Below are 12,220 nucleotides of genomic sequence, written 5' to 3'. Positions count from 1 at the left end.
TGCCGCCTCACGCTTCCCCTGCCCTGCGCGGCCGCCGCGCGCCGCCCCTGCCCTTCGCTGCCGCCTCACGCTGCCCCTGCCCTGCGCGGCCGCCGCGCGCCGCCCCTGCCCTTCGCTGCCGCCCCTTCCCTTCATTTTGTTAGTTTAATTTTTTTTCATATGTGTATGTATATTGTATATGTGTATGTATAATGTATATGTGTATGTGTATGTATATGTGTATGTATAATGTATATGTGTATGTATATGTGTATTTATAATGTTCATATATATAATGTATAATGTTCATATGTGGTTAGTTTAATTTTTTTTGTTCATAGAAATTTTGTTCATATATATATATATATAAAGTTTTTTGTTCATAGAAAGTTTTTTGTTCATATATAGAAAGTTAGAAGAAAATTTAGAATATGCTAAAATTTAGAAGAAAAAGAAGGATAGGAAAGAAGAAAATAAGAAGGGGAAGAAAGAAGAAGAGGAGAGGAAGAAGAGGAGAAATAAATAAGAAGAGGAAAAAAGAAGAAAAAGAAGAGGAGAAGAAGAAAGGAATAGAGGAGGAGAAGAAAAAATAGAAATTTCTATTTTTTCTTCTTCTCCTCTTTTTTTTCTTCTTTTTTTTCTTCAATCTTCTCCTCTATTCCTTTCTTCTGTCATCGTCGATATACCCCTCCCGATAACTTCAACACGAGGGGGGGGGTCGATATACCCCTCGGATAACTTCGACATGAGGGGCGGTCGATATATAGACCCCCTCTTGACTGTGATAAGTTATACCGTGGGAGCACCCCCCGACCCACTCGCTCGACCAAAACTCTCGAGGACACCCAAACCCTTTAAAAAACGATGTCGGTCTCCTACCCCCTCCCGCCGTACCCCTACCCGGCAAACTCTCTCGAGGCCACCCCAAACTCTTGAAGCATTGTCGAGGCCACCCCAAACCCTAGAGAAGCAGCGTCGAGGCCACTAATTAATATATATGATTCCTTACTATGATTAGCTACCTAGTTCTACGTTTGCCACTAATATATCCATCTGTCATGTTTGAATAATAATTGCCATGTTGTAAATATTTGTAGAAACTATGGACACTGCCCGAGACGAAGCAAAAGAAGCGTTGTTGAGGGACATAATCGCAATGGGAAGTGATGCCGTCTGCTCGTTGTTTCTCAACGACACCGATGGTCTGGAAGGAGAGGGTGAAGAAGCTGGCTCCGGTGACCTAATGCCGGTGCAAGAAGGAGAACGTGAGGACGGCTCCGGTGACCAAATGCCAGTGCAAGAAGGAGACCGTGATGACGGCTCCGGTGACCAAACCGAGTCCGGCCGGGTATATATATTAGTTAAGCCTGTGTTGACTAGCTAATTGATGCATTCATTGTTTTGGTATGTACACATATTAATTAAGTCTTTGTTCTTTTTTCTAGCCCTCCGGATCGAGCACAACTGTGGTAAAGAGAAGAGGCCCGAAGGAAAAGTTGAGCTCGGATGAAAGGTTTGAGATCATAGCAATCGCGCCCGACGGCCAACCGATTGAACCCATCCGAACAAATAACGCATTTGTTGCTCAGTGCGGGGTTCTGGTTAGGGACAAGATCCCGATCAGCGTCCAGCAATGGTTAAAGCCGGCTACAGAAGACCCTGAGGTGTCTTACGTCAATGATATGCAGAAAAATGATCTTTGGACTGAGCTGAAGTCAAATTTCACCCTACTGCCAGATGATGATCCGAAGAAGCCAGTTAAAGAGCAATTAATCAAGTATTTTGCTCTTAAGAGGATGGTAGACCTATTCAGGAGGTGGAAGAAAGAGCTGACTAGGTTTGTCGATAAAAAAGAGACACCAGAATTCAAGGGCAGATATGAGAAGATCAGAGATCACTGGCCCGCATTTGTGTCCCACAAGACATCGGAAAAGAGTAAGAAGATGTCGGAGACAAACAAGAAAAATGCTGCAAAGAAGACGCTTCACCATCGCACGGGTTCAGGTGGCTACCTCGTAGCCCGGCCTACATGGGCCAAGGCTGAGAATGATCTGGTTGAAAAAGGGATCGAACCAGAGACAATGAACTGGCCAGACCGTTGCCGGACTTGGTTCTTCGGGGCTGGCGGAACCTTGGACCCTGTATCAGGGAAGTGCATTTGGACGGACGATCAATTGGATATACCAGTCAAGAGGCTTCAGCAGTATATCGAAGCAGCACAGCAAGGGACGTTCGTTCCAGACAGAGAGAAGGACGAGCTCACAATGGCCCTCGGGAATCCTGAGCACCCTCGGCGGACACGAGGCATGCTAGGCTCCATTCCGTGGAAGGCTGGGTTTCCGGACGCAGGCGGTTACAAATGCCAGGAGAGGAGGAAGAAAGTGCAGTAGTCCGAACTGCTGGCGCTTAAAGCAAGGGTACTCGGGATAGAGGAACGAGAAGCAAATCGCAGCAAACGAACTGTTGAAGCTTCCCCCGAAGCTACCCCGCCATCTCAGCGGAGCAGCAGCGTTGTTTCCACCGAGATGCTTCAACCGGAGCATGTCTTGACGGCTCCTACTAGCTATCCCGTGGATGCCACCTTATGACGCAATGGATTAATATGAAGGTCAAGGCGGTTGTTGGCTCTGTTTATCCTTCTGAACCCGGCGCAACTTTTCACTGTCGGCCGATTCCAGAAGGATATGCTAGGGTGATGGTGGATGAAATAATGGAGGGATTTGAGGAGCTCCCGCTTGACCACCCTACCGGTGAAGGGGAGACTCGGCTGGGTTCTGCTCTGAAGACTCCATGCCTATTGCGGAAGGATCTCATCAACCTTCAGAACTGGACGCTTCCGCCTCCTCCTCCTCCTCCTCCGGCGAGTCAGGGCACTCCGCCTCCTCCACCGCCTCCACCTCCGGCGAGTGACGATCAGGGCACTCGGCCGGCTCCTTCTCCGGCGCGTGGCGGCACTCCGCCTCCTTCTCCGCCTGCGCCTGCACGCCCGAGCAGCCAGCCTCCTCCTTCTCCGCCTCGTTAGCAAGGGCAGAAGAGACCCGCCGCCGCTCCAGCAGCTGCTCCGACGCGTCATAGTCCTTCTCCTCCGCCTCGTAAGGAAGTAGAGAAGACAGCCGCTCCGTCTGCTCGGCGACGTCTAGCAGTACAGCCAGAGGCAGGAAGACATACAGATTCGGTCCTTCTCTGAAGACTCTAGAGAAGTTACCATATGAGATGAGCCCGGAGGAGAACGCGAAGATCGCGCGAACCGAAGCGAAGGAATGGTTTGAAGGGTTGAAAGCACAGAGACATCCACCTCCGGAGGAGAAGGTAGATCCGGTGAAAGCAAAGCGCACTCTGGCTGCCGTGGCAAAACCACCCAAGTCTCCGCCGAAAGGCAACTATGAGCGCATTATTGCAAAGACATGGGCCGAAGCGGAGCGGTCGGGAAGTACAGTCAGTGATCAAAGGATGAAAGAATGACGAGCAGCTGGGAAACAAATTGCCCAGCTCGGCGAACAAGGGAATGAATCGTGCCCCCCGCTCAAGGTGCCTAGTGACATCGTCGATCAGAGGATGGTGCCCGGTTATAGAAATCTTGGAGATTACCTGCCCAACGATGTACATTTTGATTTCATGGACGTGCAGATACACAGATACGAGTACGGGAAGCCTCTCGTCAAACATGAAAGATCTCTATCAACGATGATGCGAAGATTGCATGATTGGTACTTGAAAATCTACAGAGAGTCTGGGGGGAGGAGTACTTTGTATGTGAGAATTAAACCGGAGCATGACCTCGTTGGAATTGATCTGTTGCCTATTCCATTTGAGGAGTTCTATCCGTTTTTCAATCAATTGGCCCTCGATAAAGCAACGGTCACCTGCTACTGTCTGTAAGTACTACTACTTCTGTCATTAAGTCTCTCTATATAGCTAAGCTCCATTGCATGTATTTATAATTATCCTCACTATATTATGCAGATTGAAGATTGCCGAATTGAAGAAAAGACAAATCGGTGATATTGGGTTCGTTAACACATATCTCATAGACGCAACTGAGGTTGAACATCGTGCCGCAGATACCGAGGACAACATGCTACGATCATTCAAAATAAATGAAAACAAAGATATAATACTCTTTCCTTACAACTTCAAGTGAGTGTTACTGTCTTGTGCATATTCAGTTTCCCTTATATATTAGTCGAGGTTATAGTAATGTAATTGATGAGTTATGCATGCGTGCGCAGGTACCACTATATTCTCCTAGAGATTAGGCTTCAGCAGGGAGTAGTAACTGTCTTGGACTCTAAACGAAAAGATCCCCAGGAGTATGCGGACATGACTTTGTTCATTTCCTGATATCAAGTAATTGTTTTCTTTTGTCTGGCAGGGTTTGGAGAAAAATCACCAAAAAATCTCCGGGACTGCCGAAGATGCTGCAATTTAGATACCCGAAAGTAAGTACTATAGTAGCATGTTCCGCGCGTCTCCTAGCTATTGATTCAAGCGCTAGTTTCATCAATACCATTTGGAATTCTTGCCTATCAGTTTCATTGACCTTTATTTCTTGTAAAGTAGTTGTGGCAGGAACAAGGGAATGATTTCCGTGGATACTACGTTTGCGAGTCCATCCACCACACGACCTGTGAGCGGGGCGGGTACTCTGACGAACAATATGAAGTGCGTAAGAAATAATATTCACAATTTTAGTTTATTACCATCATTTGTGTTGAGTTTCATTCATTCATATATATATATATATGTATTGACCCCCTTCTTCAAATTAGATGTTTCGGCAGCGGGATGAACTCCTAGCACCAGATCGCATGCGAGCAATTCAAGAAGAATTGGCGGCATTCTTTCTTGACCACGTGATCGTTGAAGACGGAGAATACTATGTGGACCATGCGTCCCTAATTTAGGAGATTATATTGGTAAGAGATAATTATTGTATATATGTAGCAGGTAGTGTCGGATAGATATACGAGAACTTGTTGTTCGACCAATCTCTCCGAGAAGGAGAGGTGGTCGATATCACTTCTCTCTGTATGCATATATGTTCATGACGATCTTCTGTTTCCTTCGTTTGCTCACTAGCTATCTAGCGTGTCTAGTCCTCTCTATACGTATGTATAGTACGTAGCGTCGACCAAGCACGGACATAAGAGAGGACACTTCTCTCAATTAATTAGCTATCTAACACAATATATGAAATATCTAAATTTACCCCCCAAAACCCCCAACCCCCCCTTTCAAAAAAAACCAAAACCCTAGCCACAGAAATGCTGACGCGTGGAGGTTTATTGGTCCCAGTTTGTGCCACCAACCGGGACCAAAGGCCCTCCTGCCTGGGCTCACCACGTAGGCCACGTGGAGGCCCATCTATCCTGGTTCTGGTTACAACCGGGACTAAAGGGTCAGGGCATTAGTAACGACCCTTTAGTCCCGGTTCAGGAACCGGGACAAAAGGCCCTTACGAACCGGGACAATAGGCCCGTTTTCTACTAGTGGACCTCCACCACGCGCGCTGGCATTCGTCCATCTCCGGCCATGGTGACCGCGGATCTCCGACCATGATGGGTACGTCTGTATCCCCCCTCTCTCACCCTTCCTGCCTGCCTCGACGCCTTAATGTTTCGGTGTCATCTCTGTTCGTCACAACTCCTTCATGCGGTGCGCGTATTGGTGGATCTAGCACGCGCGAGGTAGTGGATCTAGGTTGCGAGATTAGGGGTAACAACGGGGGTTGCGTAGTTGCGAGCTGGATTCGTTTATTTGGCGCATTTTCCCTCTCTGTTAATTGACGAGTGGTGGAGCAATTAAGAGATTTTTCTGTTCCAGACCTCACTGATATATTGGGACCTTGTTTAGTATTCATTGATGATCATAGTTTCAACTTTAAGCCAAGCAGATGATTTCCTCATGTAGCATCAATGAATACATGAGGAATTGCTGTGTCTCCTGGCAAGTTGTGTTAATTTCGTAGGGGTGTATACTGACATTATTTTGATCTTGCTAATGCAGGGTAAGGAGTTGAAAGGCGCAGGTGGTTAGGCCTGCAATGAGTGCGCCCTCCTGGTCTGCCGCCCTTGCTATGAGTATGAACGTGAGGATGGCGTACAACAAGGAGTTGACGGCCTACTCAAGCGCCAAGGGAAGGCGATAAGCTGGCAGTGCCACCAAGAGCCCAACACGAACCTTAAAGATTGAGTCCTACCTGTAATTCACGGATAAGGGTATTGATTAAGCTACTCCTGCCCTTCTGAGTGATTAAAACGGCTGTTGATGCTTGTGCTAGCTTGCCAGGCCCTTCTGGTTAAGTTACTCCTTAACCTTAGTGCTTCAACCTCTAAGATCTACTAGTTTGCTTGCTGAAATGAATGCAGGCATTTCAATTCCTTATGTTTCTACTCCGGGTTTTAGTCGTAGAGCAAGGAATTCAGTATAAATTTAGGTGTACTTCAAGGGGTTGTCGTATGTCCAACACCAATTTCTGAAATGAATGTGGGTATTCCCTATCATAGTACTCCGGGTTTTAGTCAATTGCCTGTTTACAGTGTTGTTTTCTTTTGAGATATTACCCCGCTGCAGAAAATTCAGAGAAAGAAAGTTAAAATTCAGAGTAGAACTTCATGAATGTACTGCTCTCATAAATTCACTTTAAGATTGGTGTTCTAGGCCAAGTTATTTAGCCAATTTGATGTTGTTCAGAATTTCTAAATGTACTCCGAGCATGCAAGCTAATTTACCTCGAGCATATTGTTTTCATCAGGCTAGTGTACCTTGAGCATGCAAAGTAAACACATGCTACTCCACTTGTCTATTTGTACAGAAACTTTTGTTTAAATAAACCGAGCAAATAATCCAAATGGTGCGAACACATTCTGTTATGAAATTTGTCTACTCCACTTGTTTGACTGTATTGAAACCATTGTTTGCATGTTTCTAAAATACAGAGAAGAACACCCTGTGTTCTGGTAAAATATTTGTTGGCTATGATATGAAATTCCATGATGTGTGTGTTGTTTCAGTTTCTGTAGCTACAACAAAGTCCCAGTTTACTCTGTACTTGCTGCTGATGATTGCTGGCTAAATTTACAGTTGAAATAACAGTAGCCAAGGAGTAGATACAAGACGTATTTACCGTATTTTGCATCGAATGTTCAAAATCAGTTTTGTTCTTGTTCTGCGAGTCAAATTGCATAAGATGGGAGTATCACAACATGCATATACTGAAGATGGGAGTATCACAACCTGAATGTGCAGCTTATGTAGTTTCTGTATTTTTTTAACTCCACTTGTCTATTTGTACAGAAACTTCTGTTTAAACAAACCAAGCACATAAACCAAATGGTGCGAACACATTCTGTTCTGAAATTTGTCTACTCCACTTGTTTGTTTGTACTGAAACCTTTGTTTGCATGTTTCTAAAATACGGAGAAGAACACCCTGTGTTCCGGTAAAATATTTGTTGGCTATGATATGAAATTCCATGATGTGTGTGTTGTTTCAGTTTCTGTAGCTACAACAAAGTCCTAGTTTACTCTGTACTTGCTGCTGATGATTGCTAGCAAAATTTACAGTGGCGGTGTCGAGGAGGAGAGCAGCGGGCTGGAGCAGCCGCCGCTGGTTTTCTTACTGTTTTTTTTAAATGTCACAACTTACTATGCCGCTACCTAGTAAAAACCAACTTTGTTAGTACCCAGTAAAAACGAACCTGCTTTGCCACTAGCAAATAATGCACCATCTTGAATTGCAATTGATACAATTCCCCTAGTTGCCAGAAATCAAAGCTTATGGCGGTGACCTACTGTTTGAGAGCAGCAGGGGCTTTGTCCTGGTTTACTGGCCTAAATTTTGTTAACACATTGGTACTACTACTAGTGGTATTGTTGGCATGATAAATGTCCCGAATCTTGTTGTTTATGATTGGGAGCACAGTCGTACTGTTACAACATGTTGTTGATTTTTTATATAGAGTCAGATGCTGTTGATTTTAGTACTAGTCAGACCTAAAATATTATTACCGTTTAAAGTGACCGTTTCTCCTTTTGTATGTTAGTTGGTTGTGCCCCTCTGCTGGAGGATCTCAGTCCAACTACTCTGGATGCATCTATGACATGGTGGACAAGGCAGTAGAAGCATGTGACATGGCAGCCAAGGGAGTTGTTTTGTGGGATGAAGTGTTGGTAAAGACAACAAGCCCCAAGGATCTGCATATGCGTTGCAAGTAACTCTGCCGCAACCGCGGCCGGCTGTGCTTCTTCCTTGGCTACAAACCACCTAGGTGAGCTCTATCCCTCTCTGTGGTGCTTCTGGTGGCCTTGTACTGGTGATTGTGGTGTTGTGCTCTGACCAGTGGCATGATTTACGCACTATGGCAATTTTAGGTTTAGGGAAAATATGCACTGTTGCTCCTGATCAAACCAATTGGCCAATATCCAGTTATCCTGCTATGTGTATGGATTTGTTTATGTGGATTTGGTCTAATCTATGTCCTCCTGTTGATCTACTGCTCCGTGTGCGTGTGTGTGTGTGTGTGTATGTGTGTGTGGAGTAAAGTTGTGGTTTGTGCTTCTCCTTTGTAACATGATGAAACAAGCACCTGTAGCGTCTGAGTTAGTGGGTGTTTGTCTACATGGTAAAGCTTCTTTTCCATGTATTTCATAAGGATGTGAACAATCTACTACATGCTCACAAAGCTATTGACTTAAATTTTTTGTTTCTTTGCTGTCAATGTTCGCCAAGCTATTTAAACGACGATGACAAAAGGAAATCATGAATACTCATATAGAAACTATATGGTAATAACTATACACGTTATCATTGAGTTTGCTGTGTGTTTATAGAATGACATGGTTAGCTAATTAAGCCCTGTCCGTGTATCTTTTAGAATTTGCTTCATTGGTAGCACATTCAGATATATTAATTAATTTTGTGCAGGTTGGAGAATTTAGACGATGATAACAAACCGTAATCACGAATACTTGTATAGAAACTTGCACGACCATCTTGTTTAATTTTGTGATATTCCTCCATACTAGGAATTAATCAGCTGAACTGTTATTCAGCTTTCATTGGCAGTTTTAATTTCACTGAAATCATCTTTTCTTTTCTATGCTCATGTTCAAGCCTGGTAGTATATTTTTTTCCAAATGGTCTGTTTACTTGATTTATCTGCTGTTTGATTTTGCTCCATCAGCTTTCCTGATGTCCCCGTACATATATATGTTGGTTGTAATCTTCTTGAAGAATGCAAGTACTTGATATTCCATTCTGTTCTTGTAGGTGAATGGAACTCCGTTGAGGACTTCTACCCATGTTGAAGAGCAGCTAGCTTTTGTACTGGTAGAGCGGTCTATTTGTAGATCCCATTATTTATGATTGTGTGGATCTGGGTGAAGTTTGAAGTTCCTGGGTATGCAAGATTCGATGGTTAAACTGGTTGATGTGATGTGAATGATTGTATGAAAACTGGTTGTTGTGATGTGAATGAGTGTATGTAGTTTCACGTGTTCTGTTTTGTATAGCATATTATAATAAACTTATTTTAGCTATTATTTGAAGATTTTCATATGCTTTCTCTCTTCTGTCTGTTTGATATATACATATATATTGCTTATTAATAAGTCATGAAAAATCTGACATTTGGGACCCATCTGTAAACTGGAGCTGGGAACAAAAGTTGGAAATAAAAAATAAATTGACTGCAAAATGTTGTGCGCTAGAAAATAAAAAGGCCAAATTGTAGGCCAGGCCCATGTAGCTTACTGAAATTAACATAAAATACATATATTAAAAGGGCTTGCCTAAAAAATAATACATGGGCTGAATTACTGGGTCAGACCCATGTAGCTAATAAAAACACAGGAAAAAAACACATTAAAAAAGCCGAATTGTTGGGCTAGGCTCATGTAGAAAACTGAATTGGACCGGGCTGAATCTTATGCCACATCAGATTGCCACGTCGGATGCCTACATGGCTTGGGGAGGCTGCTAGTGACAAAACAAAACAATAGGCATATTTTGGTCGTAAATGTCCACGACCTTCTCATAGAGAAGGTCGTTAATTTCAGTTTACGACCGCCAGCTTTTGACCTTCTGTTTTTGGTCAAAAAAGGTCGGAAATGAAAAACAATGACCTTTCATTGACCAATAGTCAAGGTCACAAGTTGACATATTTCTTGTAGTGGTAGTATATCTGCATTGGTAATGAGGCGCTTCAAGAAGTCTAGCATGTTATTCTCTATTTCTTGTTTATAATGTTCATATGACCATGTCTCTTCATTAATGGTATTTGGGTCAATGAACCCAATGCCATAGCGTCCAGCTTTTCTCATTTCGGACATCTTCATCCTGCATAATACCACAGAAAAGAATATATAGTAAGGATAATTACATGTAATGATCAAGGAGAGCACTACAGATAACTTGAGACTTAAATTACAGAAATAAATCACTTACAGACAATAGCAACTGACGATAGATTTGTCGAGTGCGTCATAATTGAATAACTGAAACAGTTCTGTATACTCAATAGACAGAGCTAGCATATGGAATTATCCTCTTCCTTGACTTTCACCATGAGGAACTGTAGATTGTGGGTCTTGCAAATTTTCATGTACCATTGATGCAATTCATACATTCTCATAGGGAGGTTCTTGACCTCCTCGGGCTTGATCAAAGGTTCACCACGGACATATTTTCGTTTTATTTCCTCCTCTCTAAGTGGAGACATGTGCTCGATCTCAAGGAGTTGTCCAACAGTCATACCGATCATTTCAGCCTGCATTATATGCTCCTCGGTTATTACCAGATTGCCCAGCTGGGGAACGTTAACGGTTTGCCCACATATATATAGGGTGTCGGTACTCTTATGTGTTGTTGCCATAACAAGCGGGGGTATCGATTGCGTCCCCTGTTCTCCCAGCTGGGGAACGGTTTTCTGCATTTTTTGCCAGCTGCTTGGCTCGAGCTTGAGCTCGACTCCTTCTGTACTCGTGCTCAATGTGCCTTCCTGATTTGGCGCTCATAGTCTGAGTCAACAGGCTTGGGAGCTGGTGGTCTCGCCATACGAATAAAGTGGCAATCTTTTCCTCTGGCACTTTCTCCCTTGGCGGCGGTGCCGGTTTCGGTCCAAAATGGGCGTCCACTAGGGCCTTCACTATGGCTACGTTTTGCTCCTCGGTCATGTCATAAGGCCTCTGAGGAAGAGGAGCGAGGCTTGGACCATATTTATATCGCTTGACTCCGCCTATACCTCCTGTACTACCTCGACTCGTAGCGCTACGCATCATAGCTGCGGCGTCTCTCTTCCCCGATTGCTGAGGCGGCGGAGACGGCTGACGTGGCTGAGTTGGAGCAGGAGGAGGGGCCTAACGATGTGCCGGACTTGAAGCATGAGGATTGGCCTCACGCGGTGTCGGACTTGAAGCAGGAGGAGTGGCCTCATGCTGTGCCGGACTTGAAGCAGGAGGAGTGGCCACCTGCTATGCTGGAGTTGGAGGAGGAGTGGCCTCACATCGAGGAGGAGTCGGATGACGACGCGGTGTCGGTGGCCTTCGAAAGATGATGCAATCCTTTCTTCATAGGATGATATGATGTATGGCCTCTCCCAGTGTGTGCTCCTGGTGATGCCTAGGAATGTCAAGCTCTAGCCCCGAATATTGGTCCACCACCTCATCAACCATGACACGAGCATAGCCGGCTGGAATCGGGTTGCAATGGAAGGTTGCTTCGGGGGGATTTGTATAAGCAACGACGTCTGCCACCTTCATGGATATGTTCTTCATTTTGAAGTGTGGCGGGCGACGGGGACGGGGACGGGGCGGCGACGGGGGCGTCGACAAGGGGTGGCGATGGGGGCGGCGGGCGACGGGGCAGAGGAGAAGAAGCAGATAAAAACTGACGAAATTTGTAAGTGCCATTTATGTAGGATGGGCCTTTAGTACCGGTTGGAGCCACCAACCGGTACTAAAGGTCAATTTTGGCCAGGCCAAGCGGCGGGAAGGGTAGCCCTTTAGTACCGGGTGGTGACCTTTAATACCGGTTGGTGGCTCCAACCGGTACTAAAGACCCTACCTTTAGTACCAGGTGGAGCGACGACCCGGTACTAAAGGGGGTGCGCTGCCAGGCGAGGGGCGCAAAGTTTAGTCCCAACTCGCCGGGCAAAGGGCAGCCGCACTGGTTTATAAACCCAGCTGCGGCTGCTCCTTCGAACTCCTCTATATAGCAGGCTTCTGGGCCTAACTATGGCGCG

General features: G+C 45.1%; 1 long non-coding RNA gene across 1 annotated transcript; it reads left to right on the top strand.

The window, feature by feature from the left end:
* Positions 1 to 6,166: 6,166 nt before the first annotated feature.
* Positions 6,167 to 9,465, top strand: LOC119270899. The gene is made up of 3 exons (XR_005134360.1): positions 6,167 to 6,197; positions 8,024 to 8,248; positions 9,250 to 9,465. It is a non-coding gene; the product is annotated as an uncharacterized LOC119270899 (long non-coding RNA).
* Positions 9,466 to 12,220: the final 2,755 nt, after the last annotated feature.

The sequence above is a fragment of the Triticum dicoccoides genome, chromosome 3A (genome assembly GCF_002162155.2).
Source record: "Triticum dicoccoides isolate Atlit2015 ecotype Zavitan chromosome 3A, WEW_v2.0, whole genome shotgun sequence".
Lineage (NCBI taxonomy): Eukaryota > Viridiplantae > Streptophyta > Magnoliopsida > Poales > Poaceae > Triticum > Triticum dicoccoides.
This window is presented reverse-complemented; position numbering and strand designations above follow the sequence as displayed.